General features: G+C 38.1%; 1 protein-coding gene across 3 annotated transcripts in view; it reads left to right on the top strand.

Annotated features, from left to right (window-relative positions):
• clcn1b (chloride channel, voltage-sensitive 1b) overlaps positions 1-27528 on the top strand; it is a 242144-nt gene that overhangs the window by 176288 nt on the left and 38328 nt on the right. The gene's annotated exons all lie outside the window — the stretch shown is intronic.

Raw genomic sequence — 27528 nt, 5'->3', positions numbered from 1 at the left:
ATCAACTGGGCAAACCAACTGAGGAAGCATGTACCAGAAATTAAAAGATCCATTGTCCGCAGAAACCCGCGAAGCAGCGAAAAATCCGCGATATATATTTAAATATGCTTACATATAAAATCCGCGATAGAGTGAAGCCGCGAAAGGCGAAGCGCGATATAGCGAGGGATCACTGTAATTCAAATGACTAATAGCAGAATTAGATCCCTTGGATTGAAAAAAAAGATAGTTTCTATTTTTATTTTAGAAAATAATAAAGAAGATTGCAAATCATAACACTCCAGAATTGGACCTCAAGTTTCTAATGAAACCTAGGGTAGTGATCACTTACTTTAAATGGCCAAAGTGGTATGAGGCATCCAAAACGGGCAGAAAAGCAGGCTGGAATATCCACCATTCTACCCAGAAAGGATGCACACAAAAGCAGTCTGAAATCCAACAACACTTACTGACTTTGGCATTTATTTCAAATAATTATCTGTATAACCAAGAAAACTCAAAAAGCAAAAAGGCATAAATGGAGATGCCTAAACAAAAAGGTCTCAAAACACAATCCGAATAGAGTGGTCACAAAACAGAGCAAGCAATTAAAAATCCATTAATTCAATAATAACAAATAAGCAAAATACATGCAAAATCTGCAACACCAAGGGCATACAATCTTTTCCATTTAAATTCTTGTAAAGGGTTGGGGCAGTCCCTAAATGGAGATGGGCTGGTAGCCCCGCCTCTTGGGGAACCAACCACAAAATACAAGGAACTTGGTAGAACAAATTCTCACACATAGAATAGATAATAAACAAAGCTGACAGAAAATATATAATCGTATAAAGAATAAGTATAAATAACATTAACTAAGTAATAATATTTAAAGATTAAAAATAAACAAAAAAGAAAAAAAGTATTTAAGCATAACCTGGGGGTATGGGGAATCCTGGTGCAAATGTAACACCTCGTAGCAAAGTGTGTCTTACCCTAAATGTAAGAAACAGGCTTATAGTCTGCACAGACTCAGCAAAATTGATGTTATGATTCTTTATTATTTGCTTACATTATTTTGGAGTTATAACTAACTTTTATTTGTATTTGCTTATTTTGAGACATGATGTACTTGCAAGATGTTCAAAACATGAAAGATTTTTACTTCAAGGGAAATTTTGTGACACTATCACACTACAGACATTTAATATACGCTAGTCAATCTTTGGTGTGCTTGTGTTTATTTTTGATTAGAGAATTATTTTGGTTAATTTGTTGGTGGATGTTGCTTTAAATATTCTTGACTACTCTCTTTCTCACTGCCCTGTGGATTATTTTGCTACCATGGTTAGATTTTCTAGGTTTTTAACAGCTTACTTGTTGCTGACCAAGCACTTTTCCTCATTCCCTTAAAATTAGCCTTTTTATCTCCTGACAATAAATATCTCCTCATTAACTATTATCAGTGTCAAACACAGTTACTAGTCTGTCTAAACATAACAAACTCCTTAAGGGAGAGAGGAACTAGTAGAATTTTTGTATATATTTAGAATCTTGGAAACTGAGAGGTCTGCAATGCCATCCTTTATACTGTCACACTAGTTAGGTCACAGGTTGTTACTTCCGAGACAATGCACCACATCATGGCAACAAAATCACAAAATAACATGTCTTTTGTCATTGATGTAATTTATTTTGAAGACCCTTAAATAAATGAATTCCCATAACACACTAGAAGAGTAGAAAAAGAATTAAATTACAATAGAAAAATTATAAATCACACAAAATTGTAACAAGAAACAAAAAAGAAATAAAAAAAGTCTGTAATCCAGGAATCAAAAACAAAACCAATGCACAAAATGAATAAGAAAAGTACTTACAAAAAACAAAATCCAAGATCTATACCAAGAACCATACAACAGAAAGCTCATCTAACAGCTACAGTGTCTTGTGGTCCTCTGAGGTTTAACATAAAGAGAACAATTTATATAATATAAAAGACTATTAAATACATAATTAACAAAATGCAACAAAACAATACTAGAATAGTAACCAAATGTAAATTAAAAGGAACAACATGTTAAATAACACAATGAGCAAAATAATATTAAAAGGATAATAAACAAATTTTAAAAAATATCTTAGCCAATGGCTTTATAGCTGGCAACATTAGGTGAGTGTTACAGTATATTTACTTAAATCAACTTAATGATTTTTTATTGTTACTCATAGTCCAATGCTGGCACTACCTGTTGCCTCCCAAGTTTTGGTATTGCGCCAGTTACAAGACATGTATGTGCAATGTGTAAGCTGGTGTGTACACATAGTGCTTTCTGTTAATGCAGCCATGTGACATAAGCAACAGTTGATGTTTAAAAGAGGCAGTAGGTAAGATGCCAACATTTCCTTCATTAATGTCATGCTATCTCATGACATTCTTTGTGATCAGTTTCTCAGGGCTAAATTTTCCTGTAACTTGTGCCTCTTTGTCTTTTACCTTTCTGTTATCATCTGCTTTTGTTTTATGCTTGTTCTTCCATTGTTGTCTAAATTTTTTTCATTTTGTACATGGTGTGTGCCTTGTTTTTGAAACAAGGTAACTTTACATCAAAAGTTTTAACTTCATAAGGCTGAAGGAGAAAAGAACACACCTATGTGTAACTTTGTAGATGTCAGGACTTGTTAGATAATCACCATGTGCTATCTGGCTGTCTCTGTCATTATAAACAATCATTTGTTTTTGTGCCTACACACTCCCCAGATATACATCCTGTCCCATTATTATTATTAGCATACATGTGTTCTAAATCCATGGTGTCAGGGAGATTTAGAAGAATGGACCAGAAGATGAAACATAGTCAAAAAACAGGCTAAAGTCAAAACCAAGAAGTGAGCAGCTAGTACCAACACCAAAATCTTAATCAGACATTATAATCAATTACCAAAAAGTTATTCTCATGATACCTAAATGGAAAGAACACACTTGCACATAGTTTTTCATAAAGTTTCCACAATCTTGGACAACTAGGAAGTGCACAACACTGACCTTTATACCATTGCAATAATGACATCAAATGCCATGCACTTCTGGTTGTCCTAGCATAGCAACCACTTAGCATCTGCATACAAGAAGACCCAGAAAATGTCAACACCCATATAAAACAAAATGCATTATATAACACAAACATAAGACATTCAAAATAACAACATAGTGAAAATAAAAAATAAGGACTTAATCAAATTACCCATGTACTAAACCCCAAAATGGACCAAAGTATATACCATTAAACAAAATTAAAATATAAAAAAGCTGTGTCTAATCATAACAACTGCTCAATGGGACCATGATCAAGTTTGTGTCTCAGGTCACCAATCTAGAGTGCAGACAGTAAGGGAGATAAAACACAGTTCTGCATTCAGCAATGCAGGTAATGAATTAAATAATTCAGTAAGGCTCCTGCTTTATTTACCTTACCTTTCTCAGTTGTAGGAGGAAGGTCTCCTGCCAGGAAATTCATATCAAGGAAACTGAAGCACGCTCATTTTAAGAAACAGAATAATACAATTAATAGATAAACATAAGGATTATGGAAATATGATGACTGCGTGCATATGTATACAGTATATATATATATATATATATATATATATATATATATATATATATATATATATATATATATATATATATATATATATATATATATATATATATATATATATATATACACTAGGAGGCGGGCGGCACGGTGGTGCAGTGGTAACGCTGCTGCCTCGCAGTTAGGAGACCCGGGTTCGCTTCCTGGGTCCTCCCTGCATGGAGTTTGCATGTTCTCCCCATGTCTGCGTGGGTTTCCTCCGGGCGCTCCGGTTTGCTCCCACAGTCCAAAGACATGCAGGTTAGGTGGACTGGTGATTCTCAATTGGCCCCAGTGTGTGCTTGGTGTGTTTGTGTGTGTCCTGCGGTGAGTTGGCACCCTGCCTGGGATTGGTTCCTGCCTTGTGCCCTGTGTTGGCTGGGATTGGCTCCAGCAGACCCCCGTGACCCTGTGTTTGGATTCAGCGGGTTGGAAAATGGATGGATACTAGGAGGCTCGCCCACCCCTGGGTTTGGTTAATTGAATATACAATTTAAAGAGATTCTTGTTTTCATGGGAATTGTTACATACTCTTTCACTTCTATGTTGCATCACTTCTCTGTGATCATAAATATACACCTGATCGGTTCCTTCGGAAATTAAACTTCTTGTAGCTTTAATTGTTGCAGGACCACAGATTCTCATAGCGTATGGTCCATTATTGTGTAAATCTACGTTTTGAGCATTGAAAGATGCAAATGCGAAAAGATTATTGTAGACTCGGATATTTTGCCTGTAGTGTTTATGGATTTCACTTGAACAAAACAACAAATATTTTAATTCTCACAGATATGCCTCTTCATTGGGAGGCAACACTACTTTTCCCTGATGGCAACACGAATTAGACGATCTACAAGTCTCCGACTTAAACTTTAAAGCCTTGCAATATCTACATACTTCTGACATATCACCTATGTCCAAATATTTGATGTCTTTTTGCTGTTCCGTTATTTCACAGAGTAATTATTATTTATTATATAGAGATTATTATTGTTCTTTTTATGCATTCTTTTTTGCCTTCTTTTCTCTCTTTTCAATGCGCTGCTCTTTCTTCTTTGCTTAGTTGTTGATGTGCCATCTAGAACATATAAAAAAAAGAGCAGAGAGCACATGAAGTGTGTCTGCCAAAACCATTCCAATAACTGAGAGGTTAGATATCCATGATCTTGTTTTAAATTGGTTGTTCTCGTGGGACATCAAAGTGTCTTTCCGAGAAGGTCACGTCTCGACCCAAGGTTTTTTTTATATAATATAGTCATATATGTAGTTGTTGGCACCCTGCCCGGGATTGTGCCCTGTGTTGGCTGGGATTGGCTCCAGGAGACCCCCGTGACCCTGTGTTCGGATTCAGCGGGTTGGAAAATGGATGGATGGATGGATATATAGATAGATAGATAGATACTATGTAGTTTTTTTATATAATATATTGTCACAAAAGCAGACCACAGACATAAAAAGGTTTGGGGTAGCCACCCATATATTGTGCCTTGGCTGCAAAAAGCATTGAAATTGCTTGTGATGTTCACAAGTTTAAGTCCAAAACTGAACTGAACATAACAGGAGAAGATGGCGAGAAACGCCATTAACAGACATTTGGACATAAACTCAGCATATGCAAACTTGAGAAGAACATGTTCATAATAAATAAAAAAAAAAAAACATTTTACGACCAATACACCTCCCAACCCCCACCTCGTTACCCCCTCATCACACACTGACCTAAGACCACCCCCCCACCACTTAATTTTGCTATATATTGCCTTTGATTCCTGTATGTCTAAGAATTATCCTCTGATGACACATATATATGTTTGTGTGTGTGTATATATATATATTTATATCTATACTAATCAAAGGCAAAGCCCTCACTGACTGACTGACTCACTCACTTACTCACTCACTCACTCACTCACTCACTCACTCACTCACTCACTCACTCACTCATCACAAATTCTCCAACTTCCCGTGTAGGTGGAAGGCTGAAATTTGGCAGGCTCATTCCTTACAGCTTACTTACAAAAGTTAGGCAGGTTTCATTTCGAAATTCTACGCGTAATGGTCATAACTGGAACCTGTTTTTTGTCCATATACTCTAATGGAGGAGGCGGAGTCACGTATCGCGTCATCACGCCTCCTACGTAATCACGTGAACTGAAAACAAGGAAGAGCCCCAAAGAGCGATGAAGAAAACAAAGAGCGATGAAGAAAACATTCATTACACAATTGAGAAGGCACAAGAGAGTGGCTTATGTGAACTGACTGAATGCAGCACGAGTGATCACTTCGATACTGCGGAAACAAAGCACGGTGTAAAACGTAAGTTTAAATTAAGTATATAGAAATGCTACCGCTGCCGTTTGCAATACCATATTCGCGAGATACAAGTTTAATGAGAAGACACGAGGTATAAACGAGACTTTCAATGACTTTGCAACGGATTAAAAATTGCTGTAGCGAGAAACTTTTAAGTGCCGGGTCTTAGCTAACAGCACGTAGAACGCAGCACGTCGGAAACAAAGCACCGTGTAAACCTAAAGTTTAAATTAAGTTCATAGACCTACAAAAGGTTGCCATTGATTTGAGGCATGATTGCTTTTCTCCTGTACAACTATACGTTGCATTCTCAAGAGTGTGCTTGCACGGCTTGGTTATATTACAACCGAAGTTCTGAACTGACAATGTGATATACAAACAGAACTATAACAATCGTAATAAACGAACAAAAAAAACAGCGGACAACCCATAGATTAAATAAAAAGGCTGCTTCCGTTGGCGAAGCAAGGAAAAAGGAAGACCTTATATGGCGTTCATTTATAAAACAGCGGAGAGGGTGTGTGAAGGCAGCTTCACAAAAAAACAGATCCTTAACAAATTGTTATTGGTATATTTTCCCTCAATTTAAAAAGGTTTTCTTTTCTTCTTAATAAAAATTTAAAAGCAGTACTTCGCGGGGTTTTAGATATAGAGATATAGAGATATAGATATATATATATATATATAGAGAGAGAGAGAGATATAGATATATATATATAGAGAGAGATATAGATATATGGAGAGAGATATAGATATATATATATAGAGAGAGATATAGTGTGGAGGATTGCCGGCTTTCCAGTCCGGCCCTCACCCCCAGGCCGCTAGGAGGAGCCCTCCAGACAGCATATTCGTGCCCCGAGGTCCAGCAGGGCCTCATGGACTTTGTAGTGTTGTGACACAGCCCTGCTGGATACCTTGGGGGCCGCCAGGAGTCGCTGTAGGGGGACTAGTGGGCTCTTGCATGCCCTAAAACCCGGGAGTGCATGTCAGTCACGTGACTCGAGGAAGTGACGTGCTCCCGGGATGAAGAAGAGGACTGTTTGCCCTGACCCGGAAGGAAATGGACTTGTGGGTTTGGTTTGGATGTGTATATGTATATATATATATCTATATATATGTATATGTAGATATGTGTATATGTAGATATGTATATATATGTATATATATGTTTACATACCCTCTTTAACACACTACTTCACCGCTGCGATGCGCGGGTATTTTGCTAGTATATATATATATATATATATATATATATATATATATAATATATATATATATATATATATATACACACACACACACATATATATATATATATATATATATATATATATATATGTGTGTGTATATATATTGTCACAAGAACAACACAAACACATTGTGAAGGTTTGGGGCAGCCACCCGTATAATATGTCCTGGCTGCAAAAATGCTTATTACGAACAGACATGTTCACACAACTGAGTCAAAAACAGAACTGATATACTGAAGGCAAGATGGCGGTTTTATAGGCCAGTAAGGGAAATGATGTCATCAGTTCCGGAACCAGAAGTGACTTAGCTGGCTGCTCCAGAAACAGGCGGGATTTCCCAAGAATGGTCTGCAAGGGATTGAGAGAGAAAATTAGTACACTTCGCCAACCCCTGGCCCGACGTGGAATTACATTCATTCAAGCCCTTTAGTTGTCTCCTAAACACGCATGTGTGACAATATATATATGTGTGTGTATATATACTGTATATACAGTCATATGAAACTTTTCCACTCAATTTACCCTTTATAAATCACAATTACAGTCATATGAAAAAGTTTAATTTCCTAGGAACATCTGAGTATGGGGGTGTTTAATGAACAAAGATTTTTAGTGAAGCAGTATTTAGTAGTATGAAATTAAATCAAATGTGAAAAATCTGGCTGTGCAAAAATTTGGGTACCCTTGTAATTTTGCTGATTTGAATGCATGTCACTGCTCAAAACTGATTACTTGCAACACCAAATTGGTTGGATTAGCTCGTTAAGCCTTGAACTTCATAGACAGGTGTGTCCAATCATAAGAAAATGTATTTAAGGTGGTCAATTGCAAGTTGTGCTTCCCTTTGACTCTCCTCTGAAGAGTGACAGCATGGGATCCTCAAATCAACTGTCAAAAGATCTGAAAACAATGATTGTTCAGTATCATGGTTTAGGGGAAGGCTACAAAAAGCTATCTCAGAGGTTTAAACTGTCAGTTTCAACTGTAAGGAATGTAATCAGGAAATGGAAGGCCACAGGCATAGTTGCTGTTAATCCCAGGTCTGGCAGGCCAAGAAAAATACAGGAGCAGCATATGCGCAGGATTGTGAGAATGGTTACAGACAACCCACAGATCACCTCCAAAGACCTGCAAGAACATCTTGCTGCAGATGGTGTATCTGTACATCGTTCTACAAGTCAGCGCAGTTTGCACAAAGAACATCTGTATGGTAGGGTGATGAGAAAGAAACCCTTTCTGCACTCACGCCACAAACAGTGTCGCTTGTTGTATGCAAATGCTCATTTAGACAAACCAGATTCATTTTGGAACAAAGTGCTTTGGACTGATGAGACAAAAATTGAGTTATTTGGTCATAACAAAAAGTGCTTTGCATGGCGGAAGAAGAACACCGCATTCCAAGAAAAACACCTGCTACCTACTGTCAAATTTGGTGGAGGTTCCATCATGCTGTGGGGCTGTGAGGCTAGTTCAGGAACTGGGGCCCTTGTTAAAGTCGAGAATCGGATGAATTCAACCCAATATCAACAAATTCTTCAGGATAATGTTCAAGCATCAGTCACAAAGTTGAAGTTACGCAGGGGTTGGATATTCCAACAAGACAATGACCCAAAACACAGTTCGAAATCTACAAAGGCATTCATGCTGTAGCGCTGCCACATAAAGAATAATGTTTTCTGCTGTCGATCGGTTGTTGGGGGGGGCGAACAGTCTTCCGACAGAGATTGACAGCAGTGCCCCAGAGGTGGAACTTCCGGTTTGTTCGAGGAGTGATTTGCATTAAGCGCGCCGTTTTAAAGAGTAAAGGAGAAGGGAGAGAGAAAGGAAAAGAAGAGCATCGTATATCAGAAAAGGCAGATCAGATTCTGCTCTGGCCATGGGAAAAGCCTAGGAGCTCCTATTCAGTCCTGTCAGAAGGTGGATGGTCTTCTCCTTTTACCTGGGAATCGATCGTTCTGCTAGTACCTACAGACTTGGGTGAGCTATCGAAACGGACTTACTTTCATTTAATCATGGCGCAAGTCTGACTGTACATCTTGTATGACGAAGAGGATATTGGATATATATAGTCCGCTATTTTCAGGACTCCGCATCAGCTTGACGGCTGTTACAGGAATATTATTGTGGACTATCAGCAGATCTATTTATTATCACTAGTACGGGAATTGGGGGAATGAATACTTTTGATGTATAGATACATGTATATGTTGGTGGCGCTGCAAAACTAAGGATTACTTAAGTTCGGGCGGGCGATCCATGTGTAAGGGATTAATTTTCTATTTGTTGTTTATTTGATGGTCTAAGGTGGGCTGTGACATATACCTGCATTGATATTGAGGGATTGTTTTATTAGAATAAAGACTATACGGGCAACTTATTAAGGTGTGATATTGGCCTATCCTTTTAACATCTGCCTTTAGCTAGGTCAGAATAGTGGTAGCAATTCTCTCAGGCTAGTGCTCAAGACGAATCGTTACAATGCAAAGGGAGAAGTACAATGTTCTGGAATGGCCGTCACAGTTCCCTGACTTGAATATCATCGAAAATCTATGGGATGATTTGAAGCAGGCTGTCCATGCTCGCCATCCATCAAATTTAACTGAACTGGAGAAATTTTGTATGGAAGAATGGTCAAAAATACCTCCATCCAGAATCCAGACACTCACCAAAGGCTATAGGAGGCATCTAGAGGCTGTTATATTTGCAAAAGGAGGCTCAAATAAGTATTGATGTAATATCTCTGTTGGGGTGCCCGCATTTATGCACCTGTCTAATTTTGTTATGATGCATATTGCATATTTTCTGTTAATCCAATAAACTTAATGTCACTGCTGAAATACTACTGTTTCCATAAGGTATGTCATATATTAAAAGGAAGTTGCTACTTTGAAAGCTCAACCAATGATAAACACAAATCCAAAGAATTAAGAGATATTCACAAATTTTTTCATATGACTGTATATATATATACGAGAGAGAGAGAGAATAGGATGCAAGACAGGCTGGCTGTTTACTTGATATGTTGAGTTCTAATTTATCACAGATAAAGAGTTTTACAAGAGGATGTCCAATGTTGTGTAGAGTTGTTGCTGTTGTTACCCTGGGTTCAAGTGGAGGATTCTTCTATTTGAGTGAATTCTTTCTCTTTGTGACGTGGTCCTTTATTTCTGGTATGCAATGCTTTACTCAGGCCCTTTGCTATGTCTTCTTCAATTTCATAGGGAAAAGTATTACTCTTTGTGGTATTAAGAATTTAGATGCTGACATTCCATTCTTGAAGTAATGGCTACTTCTTGACCTTTCAGACTGACACAGTGCTTGGCTTGGCAGACTGGATCTTAGCATTCTTGTCCATAAAGAAAAGAGAATGTCATCTTCAAAGTCCAAGGGAGAAAGCAGCTCATCAACTTTAGATTTCAGAGAGATGTTTTAGAGCAGGGTTGGGCAAAGTCATTCTTGGAGGGCCGCAGTGGCTGCAGGTTTTTGTTCCAACCCAATTGCTTAATAAGAAGCACTTATTGCTCTAGAAACACTTCTGCTTCATTTTAGTTATCTCCCTCATTAAGATTTTGAACCCTTATTGCTTATTTAAGTCTTAAACAGCTGCATTCTTGGTTTTTAATTGCTCCTTATTAGCAATAAGATGCAAATGACAAAAAAAACAGCAGTTATCCATTTTGCTTGTTACCCTTTACACCTGTGTGTATTTATTGTGCACTATTTGGTTTAATTAAATACTTGGAAGGAAAGAGAAGAGAAAAAAGTGAAGGATTGACAATTACCCATCCGTTTTAAACTTCAAAGTATTTGGATGATATCCTTAGAATGGAAGAAAAATCTAGGATGTAAGAATGACTTGACATAGCAGAGTTAAAGCACTAACAAGCCATGAAATGTAATTATTGGCAAGGATTGTTTTCTAATTAAGCAACTGGGTTGGAACAAAAACCTGCGGCCACTGCGGCCCTCCAGGAATGACTTTGCCCACCCCTGTTTTAGAGGGTGCAAAAGATCATTTTGGTGAGTGTGAAAGCAGACAGTGCCCAGAAGTGTTCAACTTAAATTTAATTTTTAAGGAATGAGTAACCTCTTATGACCGGATTAAAGTCACCTCCAGTTACACAATCAGTGCCTTCTCATTGGCACATCAGAATTTTCATTTGTTTGAATTATACTTCTTTGTTCTTGGGTGTCTGTTTCACACTTTGTGGCCTGAAAGAGTCTTTGCAAAGAGTCGTCTGCAAAGATGTCTGTTCTACTCTGATTTATACCTTTGTAATCAGATGAGGTATAGGCTGGTATGAAGAGTTCAGCCACTTAGTTTGGAATGTAAGTGGGGGTTGTGTGCAGTTGGATGTCTGTTAAATCTGCAGTACTAACAGGCCTGGTGTGCTACTAAAACCTAGCAGAATGGGCAATGCCCACTTTGTCCCACAACACTCTTTGCCAATGATTTAAAGAACACCTTAAATCCATACTGTAATACAGTGATTAACATTCATATTGCTCAATGTATTACCAAATTTGTGAGGCTGTATAGTTTTGAATGATAAAGAAAAATGCAGAAATAGTACACTGATATATTGAGAAAAGAAATTATGCAATGTAAAACATCCCTCTATCCATCCATTTTCCAACCCACTGAATCTGAACACAGGGTCACGGGGGTCTACTGGAGCCAATCCCAGCCAACACAGGGCACAAGGCAGGAACAAATCCCGGGCAGGGTGCCAACCAACTACAGGACACACACAAACACACCCACCCACACACCAAGCATACACTAGGGCCAATTTAGAATCGCCAATCCACCTAACCTGCATGTCTTTGGACTGTGGGAGGAAACCGGAGCAAACCCACGCAGACACGGGGAGAACATGCAAACTCCACGTAGGGAGGACCCAGGAAGCAAACCCAGGTCCCCAGGTCTCCCAACTGCAAGGCAGCATAATTTAATTTAATCTGAGCATTTAAAATTTAAAATTCAAACCATATTACAGAGTATACTGATTACACATATTATGTAATGTACAAAGATGTAATGTAGTCATATCACTCATATTAGGAATTCTAATGAAAATAATTTTTTATATGAACATGCATATGTGTGTGTAGGTGTATGTGTGCATCTAGATGTATATGCATGTACATAGAAATGTGTGTATATTTATTTGTTTGTGTATTCATTCATTTTTACCTTTAATATCATTGTTACAAACACATAGTGGCTTTTATTCCAGGTAATACAGTCTTGGTTGTACCCATACTAGCCCACAGTAGGTATGTCACTGTGTCCTGTAATAGGCATATCCAGGGTTGGTTCCTACCCAGCATCCAACACTGCAGAAGTGGGCTCTGGCACCCGTGACCCTAAACGAAGTAAACAGGTTTGAAAATGGATAGATATCTTTGGCTATCAGCTGTTGTAAAGTACTGTAGAATGGAAAGGGACTAAATCATTCATTGAAAAGAAAAAAAATGATAGCCTATGCTGGGTCTATAATGACAGACAAAATATTTATACAGAAGATACACTTGCATGTTAGAGACAAATCTACACTTTAAAAAAGACAGGCTAAGTATCAATAGAAGAAAAGTAACAATATTTACACTCAAGCTATTATTTTTAATACATCTAAAAAGATTTTTTGAACCTGATGTTTAATATGTTATTGTAGTTGGTAAACTCCATGTAACAAAATTGAATCTAGCTAATGTACAAAATATGCCCCCATTTGGGACAACAGTGAATTGCTATCTAATTATCTCTTTGAATGCATCTAGGCAAACACAGTGGGTCCTCCATGCCATGTTCTGTTTCCTTTTCTGTTTACTTTGCACACCAGTGATCTCATGCTGAGCAATGACCATTGTTCCATTATCAATTATTCATATGATAGCACTGTGATAGTACACTTTCTGCTGCAGAGAAGAGTCATTGCACCAATTAGATAAGACTGTTTAGTTAGGTATTTTAAGGACCACCATTTTTCATTGAATGCATAAATGACCATAGACAGAGTTCGGCTATGAGATGTAAAAGTCTGAATATTAACTATTTATGGCTTTGGGGAAGGAGGTTAAATTAGTGCTATAGAATTCTCCAACCAACTTTTTACAAATTTAGAGTCATAGTGAGCCAAAGGCTATCTTGGCAGCATCATGTGCAAGGTAGGAACTAACCTAGGGTGGGGTAACAGTCCATTGTAAATCCCAGACGGCATCAATTTAGATTTTCCAATTAAGTTGCATGTCTTTGAGATTGTGGGGGAAATCCAATAGTATCTGAAGAAAATCATATAAACGAGCAAATCCCACACAGACAATGACTGGGTGTGGAATATCAAGCCAAACTGTTGGATATTTCAAATAGCAGCTATAACCTCTGTGCCACCCAGGTGGAAATACTGAAGGAATACATAGTGTAACATGGGCCCTGGGGGCACTTCTGAGTGCCTCCCTAATCTAATATAATGCCAAAGCCACAAAGGATGGATGATTAGAGGGAGACAACAGAATAACAAATAATAAAAAGCAAAAAAGGAAGTACTAGTTTCTCAAGTGGACCTCACTACATAGGCTTGAATCATCTACCAAAGCCATACTACCACAAGCACCAAATACTGTCCTGATCACCATCCATGCTGTCTTCTTCTTCATTCTGTCCACACTACTTCCCAGACAGTCCAATTGATGGCCCAATTTACCTCTGTACTCCAAGCTTAACGGGTTTCCAACAGGTACCTTTATGCTGTATTTTAGGGTTATTTTTAGGGTCAACCTTGGATCTACTTTTGAGATCAGGATTGCTCTCTGAAAGTCCTGGAGTCATTCATTCTTAAAGAGCTTGCTTTATTGGCCTCAGATATTCCGGTTAATAATTAAACACTGGGCACCCTTAGTGTCTGCAAGGTGTCCTTTTTAACAAGTAATAGAGGCTAACCCACACCAAGTAATGGAAGGCTTGAGGTCTTTCAGACTACACTTTAAGGAATCCTATATGGCCTACTTCCCCTTGATGGCTGGTTATCTACCTTGGAATTTTCTGAAGCCCTTCTCAATGTGAGATACCCTTTTAATGTTAAGAAGGCAGCTCTTAATTGGTCCATCTTTGCTCTCTGCTAATCCTTTCTCTTGCACATCCCTGCCAGCTCATTACAATAACATGAATTCAAATCCATATTCAATAATCAATTATTTCTCCAAAATGTAGTTTGTTGAGGACAGGGACATTATATTGTCCTTCTTCTATATTATGATCTCATTTTTGATCACCTTTAGCTACATGGCCTTATTTACTCAGCTCTCTGAACTAAATATGAAAACTTCAACAGTCTGCCAGACAACCAAGGAAGTTTATGTACAGTATAACAAGGTGGATGACCTGTTCAGAGTGTGCGGCTGGGTAATAATGAAGGAGCAGGGGGAAGAGAAGGAGGAGGTTGGGAGCATACACTGATTAGAGTTGGTTGCTGCACCCACCACATGACAAAACACCTGGATTGGGATCCGAGTGCAACTGTGCAATGAGTGACACCTCAGCACTACACTGAACAGTGTGGACAGTAAAAATATTTCACCTGATAATAGCCCCATTTTGAAACGGGCTCTAGCCTTCAGTTAATCAAGTGTGATGGTTGGCTGATGCCCTTGCTCAGCCAGGAGGCTGTCATAGTGGAGGACTGGGGGAGCAGATGTATAAAACCCACTACCTGCCCACAGACACTAGATGGCAGGCACTGGGTTGCAGCGGCACCTAGGATTCCCACAGGGCTCCATGGGAGTTGGAGTTTGGCCCTGTTGGGTTCTGGGGACCCTGCCAGGGGGAGTTGCAAAAGCTGGAAAGCCCGAATTCGAGCTTTCACCAAACCTGGGAGCAATTCCAGACCTCACTAACGAGCCACCTGGAGCACTCCCAGGTACAGCATAAAGGGAGCCACCCGCCTTCATTCCAGAGTCGGCAAGAGAAGGACAAAGCTTGCCAGAGGAGTGGTGGGGCTGGATGGAGCGATGGAGAGAAAGAAGAAAATAAAGTGCTATGCTTATTATACTGTGCTTAGTGTTGTAGGGGGGAATGAAGTAAAAGCATGTTGCTGTAGTGTCTGTTGTGTTGGGTGTTGAGGAGCCGGTGTGCTCCCGAGAGGTCACATAAAGATTTTAGTTTCTTTAAAATAGCACAAAACCACTCCAGGATTTCTTTTATCCCAGATGCCAAATGAATTTATGAGTAAAATGTTACAAAACTATAGAGAATCACAGTATGAGCATGGTCTTTAGATTCTGGCAAATGTTTGAAAGTGCTATTTGGGAAGTCAAATCTTTTATTTTTAACTTTCAAGGTAATTGTGATTATTTTTTAAAGAAAAAATTATTAACAGCTTCTGAAATACTGTATTTTTCATGATGTAAATCTCTTGTTGGTTTAATCATTGCAATATAATTTTGAGATTGTTTTTCATATTAAACATGATTAACATTAAACTTTCACTTTAAGAGCCCATGTTTCTGTATTTCTCCCCAAACCAAATTTAAATGGATTAAAGTTCTGCTATCATAATAGTTGTTAAAGTCATGCAGTGAAGGCTGAAGTGTAAACACCTTACAATAGCATGTCTATTCAAAAATCCAAGCACCAAAAATGTAACCACATGGGCAGAAGAATGAGCAGTATGGGAATATATGCTAATCTCAAAGAAGTTTGGAAACATTCTAAGCCATTTTAGCCCATTAGGAAGTCTGCTTTGTTCTGTCTTTTGTGATGCTTTTTGTTTATTGTCAATTTCCTTACAGTTGGTTTCTCTTCATTTTGTTCTGAGGTCTTTGTCAGTTAGAATCTTCAGGTGCTATCTTAACTAAATTAGAAGTAACCTGAGTATCAACTGTATGTAAGACTCTTGCTTGCCACAGCAAGTCCCAGTGACATTGGTCTACTGTAATGACCATGTTCTTCAGCTCCCTTTTTGTGGTTCCCTTCGTGTTAAGGTTAGAGGTGTTTTGACCATTCTATCTTGTTGAAATTTCTGGCTCTTGTCTTTGCAGTTTATTTGACTTATTTAGTGCTTTTATGTTTTACTTCTGTTTTATTTTGCTAATTAAAGTACTACATTAAGCAAGTTTTTGTTTTGGCCTTACGTTTGTGAATAAATCATAACAGATCCATGACACTTCTGTGTTATCAGTAAGAGCAGTACTCTAGCATATTTCTCTATATCCAGGGACTTACCGGCTTCTTGGTATCTTGATATATTAGGTAAAGGATGTTACGTCTAACTGAATTCTACATTTCCACATGGTTTGCTAAAGAAGCTTTCTTGTTACCATTGTGAAAGAAATTTACATGGGTGCTCATTTCTTAGTTTATTCATGCTTGTTGTAAGATAGATGGGGAGCGGGTTAAATGTTTAATTTATTAGCTGTTTTATTACAACCCATTTTTGCCTGCAAGTCAATTCTCTATGTTTTAATGTTATTGAATACAGTGATGCCTCGCTATATCGCGCTTCGCCTTTCGCGGCTTCACTCTATCGCGGATTTTTTATGTAAGCATATTTAAATATATATCGTGGATTTTTTGCTGGTTCGCGGATTTCTGCGGACAATAGGTCTTTTAATTTCTGGTACATGCTTCCTCAGTTGGTTTGCCCAGTTGATTTCATACAAGGGACGCTATTGGCAGATGGCTGAGAAGCTACCCAACTTACTTTTCTTTCTCTCTCTCTTGCGCTGACTATCTGTGATCCTGACGTAGGTGGTGTGAGCAGGGGGGCTGTTCGCACACCTAGACGATACGGATGCTCATCTAAAAATGCTGAAAGATTATCTTCACGTTGCTACCTTCTGTGTGCAGCTTTTAAGTATGCTGCACGGTGCTTCGCATACTTAAAAGTTCAAAGGGCACGTATTGATTTTTGACTTTGTTTCTCTCTCTCTCTCTCTCTCTCTCTCTCTCTCTGCTCCTGACGGAGGGGGTGTGAGCTGCCGCCTTCAACAGCTTTGTACCGGCGGTGCTTCACATACTTAAGAGCCAAACAGCCCTATTGATTTGTTTGCTTTACTCTCTGTTTCTTTTGAAGAGGAAGATATGTTTGCATTCTTTTAATTGTGAGACAGAACTGTCATCTCTGTCTTGTCATGGAGCACAGTTTAAACTTTTGAAAAAGAGACAAATGTTTGTTTGCAGTGTTTGAATAACGTTCCTGTCTCTCTACAACCTCCTGTGTTTCTGCGCAAATCTGTGACCCAAGCATGACAATATAAAAATAACCATATAAACATATGGTTTCTACTTCGTGGATTTTCTTATTTCGAGGGTGGCTCTGGAACGCAACCCCCACGATGGAGGAGGGATTACTGTAGTACTTTTAAAGTACTTTTAAATATTACACTTTGGAAGGAGAAGTGGTGCAGTCCTGCCACTTCCTGTATGAAATGTACATGCTTTTGACATGCTTTCTGCCTTTCTATTTTAACTAGGGGGCTCCGCCCCCTGCTCGCTTCGCTCGCCAACCCCTGGTGTTGGGGATGGTGTCTTGTCCTTGAATGAGTTTTCCTTGGCATGGATCATTTATAACCTTAACTTTAACGTCAGATGAATGGCGAACTCGTGAGAAGGCCACATAAAGTTGTCCATGTCCAAATACGGGCTCAGAGAGGTAGATGCCAACCTTGTCCATGGTTTGTCCTTGTGATTTGTTGATGGTCATGGCAAATGCAGGTTTAATGGAGAAGTGTCACCGTTTAAGTGTAAAAGGTAATTGTAGGTCAGAACGTGAAAGGTCAATTCTAGGATTCAGAACAGTATTGTTAGCATGTGATCCTGTAAGAACTTTTGCTTCAATAACATTGTGTGTCATGGTGTTGACGACTAAACGTGTACCATTGCATAAACCCTGTTTAGTGTTAAGGTTTCTTAATAGCATGAATATTGTTCCGATTTTAAGGTTAAGATTGTGTTGTGGTAATCCGGCTGGGTTAATAGTGTTCAAATATTCTAAGGGTAAATTAAGATGGTCATTGTCGTCATCAGAGTCAACTTCGTCAGAGCTTAGAAAGAGCTGTGCCTCTCCAGGAAGTAATGCAATGACTTGGTTATTTATGTGAGCAACATTAATATTTTTGGACATAATATAGTCCGTTGTGTTAAAAGGGGTATTTGGTCTAATGAGATTGCTGTTCCAAATATCTCCGTAACTAAGTTGTCGCGGATAAAGGCTTGAGAAATTGTAATAATATCTGGGTGAAGTCCATCTGTATTGGTGAGTGTCCCATCTCCCAGTTGTGATAACCAATTGTTATATTCTGGATGTGGACATCGCATGTTTTGTACCAAGTGTATCTTTTGAAAGCAATGCCAATTGTCCGCGTATTTTAAGGTGGACTGAACAATAGCTGAGCGCACGGCATGTTGAACAATAGGTAAGCACTGTCTAAAATCTCCTCCTAATAGAAGTACCTTTCCTCCAAAGGGAATATCATTATTCATCAACGTTTGTAGAAGTTTATCAATGGTGTTGAGTAAGTGACTGGATGCCATTGTACATGCATCTATAATTAACAGTTTTGCAAGACGGATGTCACGTGCATTGTTACTGTTCATTTTCATAGTGGATAGCGATGTTTCTGTGATTGGGACCGGTATTTTGAATAAGGAGTGACATGTGTGACCATTTATTAACAAATTAGCTGCCACTCCGGTTGTAGCTGATGCGATAATTAACTGTTGTTTTGGAGCCTTGCCTGCTTGTTTTCCGGCATTTCAGACGCGCGTTGTAGACGTCTGCGTTCATTTATTTTGTCCCGTCGCTCCCATTTTTGTATCTCTGTGACTTGAGCTCTTTCCTTTTGAACCCGTGCCTGCTTCGCTTCAGCACTTTGAGACGCGCACTGCATGCATCTACATTCATTGTGTGTGTCGCGGGTTCGTGTTTGTGGTCCCGTTACTCGAGCCGTATCGTTTTGTACCCGTGATCGTGAATTCATGACTTGTATGTTCTTAATCGTTAGTAATATGGATAAGTAATAAGGAGGATCGCACTCACTGTTAATATGGAGCCTTTTCTGTGCCCATTTTTGTATCTTGGTCAGTCGAGCTTTCTCTTTTTGGAGCCTCGCCTGCTTGTTTCCCGGCATTTCAGACACGCGTTGTAGACGTCTGCGTTTATTTATTTTGACTCTTCGCTCACGTTTTTGTATCTCTGTGACTCGAGCTCTTTCCTTTTGAACCCGTGCCCGCTTCGCTTCAACACTTTGAGACGCGCGCTGCATGCGTCTACGTTCATTGAGTCTGTCCATCTGGGCTCGTTTCTGTAATTGTGTTAGTTGAGCCTTGCGTTTTTGGATCCGAGACATTTTTTGTTCATCGGTTTCAGAAGCGCGTTGTAGGCGCCGACGTTTATTGTTTTTTTTTTCATGCGGGTACGTGTTTGTGGTCCTGTTACTCGAGACATATCGTTTTGTAGCCATGATCGTGAAATCATGACTTGTTTGTTCTTTATCGTTATTAATATGGATAAGTTATAAGGAGGATCGCACTCACTGTTAATATGGAGCCTTTTCTGTGGTTGTACGGTTAATAGTGCATCATTGTAATGAGATTCACCTATGGTGTGTAGTTTGAACGTGTTCAGATGACGTATGTTTAATAGGGACATTTCGTTTCTTCGTATTATTACCCATCAGGTGTCGTGCCTGTATATGTATTGTAGTCCGGTCTCTTGTTGTCTATGTATGACATCGTTTGTTGTCGTGCGTTTTTTTTGAGGGGCGCGTTGCCTCATATTTTATTTCTGTTAGTGGAGGGGTGCCTCATTTTTTATTTCTGTTAGTGAATGGGGGCTTTGTGTGTCGTGGGTGTGAATCCTCATTTTTGTGTGCGTACCGTTTTGTGTGCTATGTGGCGCTTGCGTCTGACTCCTTTGTTTTTGGTGTGCTAGGGGCACGTCGCCTCATTTCTTATTTCTGTTAGTGGAGGGGTGCTTTGTGTGTCGTGGGTCTGAATCCTCTTTTTTGTGTGTGTCCTGTTTCGTGTGGTATGGGCTTCGTGTGGTGCTTTGTTGCATGGGTCTGTTGCTATGGGCGCGGCGCATCATTTCTCAGTTTCCGGTGCTTGGAGGGGGGCTTTGTGTGGCGCCTGCGCACTACGTCTTTTGCGTCCACGGCCCATGTCCCTGCATCCATCCGGTTTACCATTCTCGTTTAGTAATATGGATAAATTCTGCCTATACTCTAAGCGTAAAATCTTGTTTGTCTGACGCACTTGCCCTGGACATTTCTCATTATGACTGCTGATGTCCCCAGATAAAGGAAGGTGACCTTGGTGTTGGGTCTGGGGCATCACAATACATTTCAGTATTGTGGATAAATAAGAAGATTCCAGCAAAATCACCAGTGTGAAATTAACACTTAAATATATATGGAAATACTGTTACTTTAACACTGTAAAATTCAATGTAATACTGGCCACTGTGCTATGATAAATGTAAGGCAGGAAGCAACTTTCAAAAGAATGAAGTCTGAAACAGGACCTACATAGCCATACAAACATATTGATAAATCGAACTATGGCAAAAGAGAGAATGGCCTAACTGTATGGAAATAGGGAGGCTCTTCAAGCTCCACACAAAGGCCATACTTGCTTGTGATTACACCACAGTCCAAGCTCTGAGCCAGCAACAGTACTCTCTTGAGGACCTCCCTTTAAAAACATGTTTTTGCTGCATGAAAATATGACAGAGCCAAGGTTAATTCCTCCCCTGTTATTCATATCCACATTTTCCATTAAGTAAAAAATAATTAATCTTCAAAACTCAAATTAAGCTGCTCTTTTCCAGTTTGCTATTGCTCCAGGCTCCCATTTGTACCTAGTTATTATACAATATAAGAAATGATCTGTATTCATTACTCTCAGCACAAGTTTTCTTGTTATTTTATTTTCCAGCTTGCTATATTATGATTTGTTAGGAACAAAAAATATGCATTAGCCAGAAACCTGCAAGCAAGTTGGAGTTGAGACAATGCACTCTAAGTATAAAGTCATTTATATTCGCTTAATAAACTTGGCTAATGTAATTCAGGGTTGTAGGGAGGTGAAGTCTATTTGAGCTGTGTCAAGAGAAAAATATGGAAGAACTTCAAATAGGGTGCCAGTCCATGACAGAGCAAACTCACTCATATGATAAATATGATAAACTCACTCACTCATATGATAAATATAGACAGACCAGACATTCTAACCTGCGGAGAACTAAAACAGAAGAACTTACCCAGACATGCAGACAACATGTAAACTTCACACAGGCAGTGAAAGGACCACAATTCAAGCACAGTCACCTGATCCATGTCTGAACAGTAGCTTCTATTGCACCACTACTCCTCCCTAAATGTAATATTTAAAAGTAATATTCAATAAAAAAGATTCAAAGAAATAATTATATTAATACAACATGTCTGTATACATAATTTAATTCCAATAACAATATTCTTAAAATATCTGTCACTGATAGTGTGTATTGCTAAAGGAGCTTAAATAGTGACAGTTTAGTAATACAAACCGATTCTGCTTCTGTACATTAGAGGGACTTTATTTATAGTATGCACCATGTCAAGAAGCGATCTTTCCACCACTGTCTGCAGGACTTGTAACCTTACAATCTATCTCACATGTACTGTAGAAATGATATCTAAATCTCTATGGAAAACAAAGATGATGCCATTTTTTTCCATTAAACTAAATATTCTCAATGTTCTTGTAGTGTATAATTAGCCTATGTGTCTTTTTGCTATCATAATATAAATAAATGCAAGCAAGCCAGCAATATACTGAAGTACAAGACAACAAGCAACTTTCATAAGAATGCCAGTCCAAAAAAGACCACATTATAATAGGCCTACATATAAATTTGAAAGTCTGAAGCAGTAAAAAGATTACATTTCTTTCAAACTCTCACCCTCATCTACCAGGAGGAAGTTCAAACATTCAGTTTGCATGTTTTTTACGGTGTTTAAATAAAGTCATTCGTGATCATGGTGCACAGTGGTGAAGGACTAGTTTGAAGACAACTAACAGAAAAAAAGAGATTGCAAACAATGAACTGAAGGCTAGACAGGTTGGACAGATGAAATCACAAGTGTGAGTGCAGCTCATACACCTTGAGCTTGGCAAATGCAAGCCAGAGTATCTACAACATGTAGCACAGCTCTTTCTTAAGTAATTCAACATGAATAGGCATGACTACAAAGTCAGATAATTTATTATCAAAGTGGATAAACTAAATACAGATGATATTTATTTGTAAATCAATATTAGCAGGGTGTTTGGGGAGAAACTACAATGTCCTGGCATCCCCTAACTCTAACCCATTAGGTTTGTTTCCAGAAACCCATTTATGTAATAAGCATATTCAGAAAATAAATAGATGTAAGTATTGATGGGTATGAAAATAAATGTGCTACCAGACAAATTAAAAAGGCTTCTATTAAATTAAACCACAAAAACAAGAAAACTATCTATATTTAGCCACTGTTGAAGGTGAGTAACCCTCAGATTATTAAGGAGGTTTGCAGGACACTAAATGTCACTAGAAACATAATTTGCAAATAAAACAGGGAGCTACTTAGATACTTCGATCCTTATTTTCATCTGGATGGGTTCACTGTTTAATGTGAAGAGGCCAACAGTTGATTTGATCAGTCCTTTGCTATGATGGTCCAGCTAGGACTAAAGTCTTTCTATAGTCTATCTAGTCATCTCATTGGACATTTTCCAACTGAGCATGTTAAGTTGTAGGGCCACCAGAATGCTACTTATTATGTATATCTGTCATCAGACATGAATAACACATGTCCTGCCCGTGTGTATTTCCATTTTAATGCTAACTTGATGTTGTCTATGAAGACAGTTATATATCAAATTTCCTAAATTTCAATACAATCTCTGAGCAATACTTGCAGCAATCCATCTCTCCATTGCAGGCTGTGTAATTCGAATCTTCTCAGTATCCATTTTGCATAGATTTCATACCTCGTAGCCATATATCATTGACACTAATATCATAGCATTGAATGCTCTTGCTTTGGGGTTTTTGATCTCTTCTAATATTAGATTTATGCAGTTGAAAGTAAATTGTCCTACAGTTCTTCTGCGTAGTATTTCTATATTGCAAAATATAACAAGGAGAAAAGGCAAATTCACAGCAATCAGAGTGCAGGTATGGAGCACTTTTGTTTTAAACCCATGACCAAAAAAATAGGGTAGCAAGCAATTATGGATTGAAGGTGTGACTTTTGAACAATCCAACAAAATGGACAAGATTGAAATAGCTGTTTGTTCACTTCTACTTATTCACACATTGTTCTGGTAATTACAGACAGAAACAATCTTTTAATCTTTTCTCTTTGTGGAGAAAATCAATACCCTAAAAGTGATTTGGCTATGAACCCCTTGTTGTGAGGAAACACAGAATCCTAGTTTGAAAGGTATCAAGCATATCAGTAAATGTGTTTAGATAGTTCAATAGCCATTGACCTAGTTAGCAAAAGATGGACTACAGTATTCCCATCACTGAATCCTGTTTTGAATCTATAGTTGCTGATCAATTCCTTCTTTAACCTCATGATAAAAATGCCTGCTGAGTAAGCATTATTATACTGTTTTTTTCTACATGCATTTGAACATACAGAATAAACTGTTATTCAAGCAGTAAAATCAACCACATACTGTATAAAACTTTCAGTATGTCGTTTAGTATTGCGGCCTCTAATTTTTATCATTACAAGCTCTTTGAATTTTTTCCCTATCTATTATCAGTAAGCAAAAATAAACAGTTTTGTACACTTTATATATTTAGGCAAGCCATTACCATATTGTCTGAAGTTATTTAAACAGCTTTTGTTCAGATGTGTTCTATGTTCACAGACTTTGTGTATTTGTAGCACTGCATAAATGCCAACACTGTTCTTAAAGGTCTCATGAAGTAACATCTATCTTATTAGTTCTATTCATTGCAGTTTAGAACCAACTGCAGTAAAGTACCAAAATATGGTTAATTTATTTTTCAGTGATAACTTTTATTTAAAGGAGTTTATAGAAATGAAAATCAAAGATTCCATGATACAGGAGTATCAAACTGTCTGATCACACTAAATTTGTGAAATGCTGCATTTGTAATTTTCAGTTTAATGAAACAGGAATATTCAAATACAGAAGAGTATGTATATTGTGGATGTGGGCTTCCAGTGGTTTGGTTCAATAGACTTCCTCTAATCCCTTGGAACAGTCATTTATGCTGTCTTGAGGTGGCGATTTATGTTTGTTTTTATTGAATAAGGTTTTTCTTGTTTTGGCTTTAGGAGATAATTTGTCATACAGCAAAACAAAAGATATATACCACACCTATTAATTTGCTTAGATATACTATGAAAATATTGTATGTATTTCTGTAATCTATGTATTCATTCACCCATCCATCAACTTCTTGAATTAGCTTAATTCATTTCAGGATTATAGGAGGAAGTCAGGATGGATTGCCAGGTCATCACAGGGAACTCTCATTTACAGTGGGCCAATTTCTGGTCATCAGTCAACCTAAACTACAAATCATGGAATGTGAGAGAAATATTTGAATACCTGACAGAAAACTCTAACAGAAATGATGGTGGGATAGGCGCGTGATTGGGGAATACTGAACCCAGAATCATGGAGTTATGCAAAACAAGATTTATAATTCTGCCTGGGGGACATTTTAAAACCTTTTTTTATAACAACCTACACCAGGGACGTCAAACTCAGATCTTGGAGGACCGCAGTGGCTGTAGATTTTAGTTCCAGCCATTTATTGGATTAGTAATCAATTACTGCTGCCAATGGAACTGACTTCTTTTGTCCTAATTTGAATTGACTAGCTTTTTAAGGTTCATTACCCTCATTTTTTGTTTTTCCTTAACTAGCATCTAAAAACAATAATGAGATACAAGGCAAGCCAACAGATAACCAGATAACTCAATCGCATTTGTGCCTTTCAGTACATCATATACAATCTGTTTCAATAAAATATTTGAAAAGATAAAAGTGAAGATCTGAGAAATGCTGACCTGCTCTGGTCCACAATTTATTTTCATGGTGATTTCAGAAAAAAAAAAAATTAATCTGAGAAATGTAAACTGGAATATATCAGTTATATTTTATAGTTTTTTATAGTTACTCAGCTGGTAGCACTGTGATCATTAGCGCCAAAGTAGCTTTCTCACAACTTATTAGAGGAGAAGCTTGTGTGAGCATTTAAAGGGCAAAGAATCCAGAGCCAGGATAAAAGTAAGATGGAAAGTATTCACAACAGGCCAATCTCCATATAATGAGGAATTTTTGAATGCTTTTTAAGTTGAAAGAACTGTCGCATCTCATGGCAAGTTACAGTGAGTTCAGGTGCTGTGACATTTTTGTTATTGCAGCAAACCTCCTATTTCAGATGTTCTCTAATGATGGACAGGTTTCATCTGATGTGATCAGACAGAGTGGAAAAAGTAGGAGAGGGCCTGAAGACTTGGGTGAATGGAAAATTCTCACTGAATTCACTCATGTCACTGCCTAGGAGGTTGTCGCATTATTCTATTGATGTTTTTTTAAATTCGGCAATAATTCACTCTGATATCAAGACTTTAACTGTAAGTCATTCTGAACAAACTTCTAAGGGCATGTTCCTTTTGTGGACATAACAACCTGGACCTGCTATATTCAAATGTTAATGCTTTCAAATGTTAATGTGGACAGGTCTGATCATCTTACTGCCACTTACAAGCCAGTTATTGACAGCAGTAGCTCTCCAGCATCCAAGCCAGAAATTCTTATGTGTGTTTGGTGTTTTTTGTTTGTTATATTTTGTTTTATGTTTATATATACTATATAGTTTATAGCATATACTACTAGCATAGCTGAAATACCCAGCATTGCCCGGGAGGAAAATAAAGTGTTTTTTTTAATAGTTTGAGAAAAATATAATTAAAAAAAACACAACTTTAAAAATAAAAATAAATTAACAAACAATGAAGACTCACTACTGTGCTTGTCTTGCAGTCTTGTATGAATGTTATCATCCAGTTGATGCTCGGAACCAGCCAACTCTATTTAATTTCAAAAGCAATGGGGGCGTGGTGATGCTCAAACATAAAGAATGCTGCCAGTCACCTCCAGTTCACCCTCTGGTGGTCATTCCAAGTGTCAACTGGATGATAACATGCATACAAGACTTCTAGATCACCCCACACCCTACCCCGTGCAGATATTATAGCAAGCCAAATTTACATTTAGAGATGTCTTAAAATTAACTTCAGATATCTTAAAATGTAATTTACTTTTTAAGATATCTGAAACTCACTTTGAGATATCTTAAAATAAGTTCCTTTACTATATCTGCAATACATTATGAGACATCTCAAATGCATTTCAAGATATCCCAAAAACATTTTCATTTATATCAAAATACAGTAACTACATGTGCATTTCAAGATATCTCCAATGAATTTTCAGATATCTTAAATTGATCTTTCATGCATTTATCCATCCATCCATTAACCAACCCGCTATATCCTAACTACAGGGTCACAGGGGTCTGCTGGAGCCAATCCCAGCCAACACAGGGCGCAAGGCAGGAAACAAACCCCGGGCAGGGAACCAGCCCACCGCAGGGGGCGCACACACAACAGGGATAATTTAGAATAACCAATGCACCTAACCTGCATGTCTTTGGACTGTGGGAGGAAACCGGAGCACCCGGAGGAAACCCACGCAGACACTGGGAGAACATGCAAACTCCACACAGGGAAGACCCGGGAAGTGAACCCAGGTCTCCTAACTGCAAGGCAGCAGCGCTTCCACTGCGCCACCCTTCATGCATTTAAGATATCTTAAATGCATTTCAAGATATCTCAAAATTACATCCTGTAAAACTGCCTATTCTTTCAATGAAACTTCCTGTTTATTATAAGATATCCTAAAATCTATTTCAGACATCTTGAAATGATCAGGAAGTGATTTTGAGATATCTTGAAATGCATTTCAGATATCTGAAAATGGACAGGAAGCTGTTTCGATAAGTAAATCAGCAATTGACTGTCACAAAAATATGTCCAGTTAAAAGACATTGCTTAATATTATTGCATATTTGCAGACATCATTACCTATTTCAGTGTACAAGAGCAAGTCATATTGCAAGATCTCAAGTATACACTTTTTTATTCGAACCGCAGACAATTAACTTTCTTTAGTCATTGTGGCTTAAAGTGTAGAGTTATTAAGAGGCGTTTATGTTAATAAAGAACAAATGCAAAATGTACATCAGATTTCCTGTTTGCAA

Source organism: Erpetoichthys calabaricus, chromosome 9 (genome assembly GCF_900747795.2).
Source record: "Erpetoichthys calabaricus chromosome 9, fErpCal1.3, whole genome shotgun sequence".
Taxonomy (NCBI): domain Eukaryota; kingdom Metazoa; phylum Chordata; class Cladistia; order Polypteriformes; family Polypteridae; genus Erpetoichthys; species Erpetoichthys calabaricus.
This window is presented reverse-complemented; position numbering and strand designations above follow the sequence as displayed.